Source organism: Oryzias latipes, chromosome 1 (genome assembly GCF_053564925.1).
Source record: "Oryzias latipes strain Hd-rR chromosome 1, Olatipes_Hd-rR_3.1".
NCBI classification, from domain to species: domain Eukaryota; kingdom Metazoa; phylum Chordata; class Actinopteri; order Beloniformes; family Adrianichthyidae; genus Oryzias; species Oryzias latipes.
In genome coordinates this window covers 38,948,622-38,951,740 of record NC_136237.1, presented here as the reverse complement: position 1 = coordinate 38,951,740, position 3,119 = coordinate 38,948,622, and positions in this window count along the sequence as shown.

Genomic DNA, 3,119 nt, shown 5'->3' with positions numbered 1-3,119 from the left:
GAAAGGTTTTATTTTTTTCCAGGCCTCGTTCATGAAAATCTGAAGGACAAAATAGCAGAGGACAGGCTTCAACTGACCCTCCCCAGTAAAACGAGCTGCTACGTGCAAACAGACAAATAAAGGAGACGTGCACCGACAATTTTGCGAATTCTATGATGCAACAAGCTCAGTGGCCTTGGGCAGATGTAGATCATATGTTGCTGGGGCAGTTAATTACCCAGGGTGGAATTAGGGTTTCTGCTGAACCCAAAGGTCAGACAGTGTGTATTATCTCACCATACGTAGTTTGCAAGTGACAATACTTAGCAAAGATGTCACTGACACAAAGAATTTGTTCATTTAAAACCACATTACATGGGGGATTTATTATAAATCTGATGATCATACTTTGAGATTTGTGTCCTTATGCTGAAAAAAGAGAGGAGGGCCTGAGATAAAATTCTGTTTGGCACATGGATGTTTCAAAATTCCGCTGCAATGTGAGCACATCCGTCTTGCACAAGTAATTGGGCGCTTGGCAAAATGCTTCTTGAGCAGCTGTGTGTGGTTTTAGCATTACTCCATGCAACTAAAAATCCCTCATTGGCCCAGCTCAGAGCCGTTCTTTCAAATGGGGAAAAAATACTGAGCCGATGCAAAATCTGCATCCCGTTAAATCTCAGTTTTTTTTTTATATAAGACTCTGAAAAATGCACCATAAATCGCCAAACATACTATTTCATTTGAGGAATAAATGTCACTGGAGTGATAGGCGAACAATGAACCGACAGAATTAGCTTCTCAAAAGTCATTTCAGTGATAAGACTTCTTGTGTATGACGTAAATCACACACGTCATCTGTCAAATGGGGGTATTTATCCTACCAGCTGTGCGTGTATGGCTGGCAAACAAACCATGCCCAATTATTATTGATGATTTCGCTGCAGTGTGAAGCCAAACCACGAGTGCAGGATCATTCAGTTTGTTCCGATTCTGTGCCCCAGATGGGGATTAAAAAGATTATCATGTAAGACGCCCATAATAGGTTGCAGAATCTTAAATGTTTTATGCATATTGGCAAAGGAAAAGGTTCTATCCTTACATGGTTTTAGAGTTATCAGTCCCTCAAGTTACATTTTCTGCATACAGCATTAATGGTATTTGACAAAGAACAGATTGTATTAAAGCATATATGTTAGATAAAAACCACTGCAATACCCTAAATCCTTTATTTGTGTGGATATTTTCAGTCCTAACCCAAATCATTCATACTCCAATGGACAGAAATCTTCATAGTTTTTTCACTGTATATCAAAAACTGTTTACATGTCTGTAGTTTGTTGAATATTTTTCATTTTTTAGGAACAGCTGACTGTTTAATGTGTGAAACTATAGAAGTGAAGGTTGGTGAGCTTTCTCCTTCGACTTGCAACTTACTGAAATTCCATGTTACAGAGTCTCTTAACATTTCGTTTATTAGATTTAATATGAGTAGAAACCTCCCATCAGTGAAACGAACACATATCCTTACAGTCTGGGTCTTTCAGCTCTCTCATTCCGGCAGGCTTTTATGTTGCTTCACGCATCCCCTCATGAATGTGGGAGAGATGCCAAACCCTCAAGTGTAAACGGAGACCGTTCTTTTAATATACAGTTAACCATGCTGATCAGCGACATGTAAGCAGCTTTCCAAAATAGAGATAGCCCTTCACTCAACATGTATGAGCCACTTTGTACCTGTCAAATTAAAGAGATTGAGCAAAAAAATCAACTTCACAGCTGTTTTTTTTTCTTTTTGTCTCTCCTGTCTGGATAATTAATTAATACATTAAATATAAAGTACATTAAAGAAGATTTTTAGCACTATTCATCTCCTTAAATGCTCTCCAGAAGCAATTATTTTAAGGTTTTATGTTTTTAGTTTTTTTGTGCGTAATCTTTCCCATCTGCATTTGTGGATGAAAGCTGCATTGTTACATGGCTCAACACTGACACCTGCTGGCAGAACAGGGAATGACAAGTAAGATTTCCTGCCTCTACAAACCACTGCTTGTGGTTTTGCTATGTGGCGCTTGAAAATCCCTAACTTCTGCGTTTAAAAGCTTTGCAGGCATTTAATAAAGAAGATATTTTTTCAAATCATTTTTGTGAGAACGTTTTTGAAACCAATCAAGACTTGAAAAAACACCTTTTCAGAGGCGAAGTGCATTTGAAATCCTGGAAATACTTGTTTTACCTGCAGATCCATCTCCCAAGCTGTGTGTCAACCACAATCCTTTCCTTTTCCCAGTTTCTCTCAACAAGGAGGTACTGTTTTGTTTATTGAAGGATTCAGAAAAGACTGTTTCTAACTCATCGAATACTTTGCTTCTAATATGATACAGTACACAATATCTAATGGTAAATTACATTACAGCCTATCAGTGGCATGCTTTGTAATCTTAACAAGTTTTATCAATGTCGTATTACATTAGAATTATTAGTTTCTTTCCCCTGTACTTTTTTCCCCCTGCACTCCCTCGTTGATCTAATGTTTTTGCCACGTCAAAGCTCTGACTCACTGCAGAGGTTTCCCCCCTTCGTCTGGAAAACTCGGATGTTCCAGGAACAGATTTGAATTTGTGGTTTGGGATTTCAGGATGGAAGCATTTTGACGTTTGCATCTCCGTCATGCCTGTTATGCAAGCGGCGACACAGCACACAGGATTCCTGTGTAACTACAATCATGACTGTGTCTAAAATGTTGGTAACTTTTGATTTAATACAATTAAAGAGAAGCAAACACTAAAAATTACACTCATTCTTTTGCATCCAAATAACTTAACTATGGTATTGAAGTATGGAGAAACACCATACTTCAATACCAAGTAGCCTATACTGTATAGCCCATAGTATATAGAGTATACAGCCTACTATAGGCTGTATAGTGGCAGCCTATACAAGCATTATGCTTGTTACTAAAACGAGACAAAAGAAAAATTCATGAAGTGCCATATTATGAACACACCCACATTTTATTTTATAAATCAAAGTTACTAAAGTTTACTCATGTAAAAAGATACAATACAATGCCAATAATTTACAAAGCTACTTTTACAGAGCATGCAAAAAAAGAAGAACATTTACCCAGAAAGAAACAT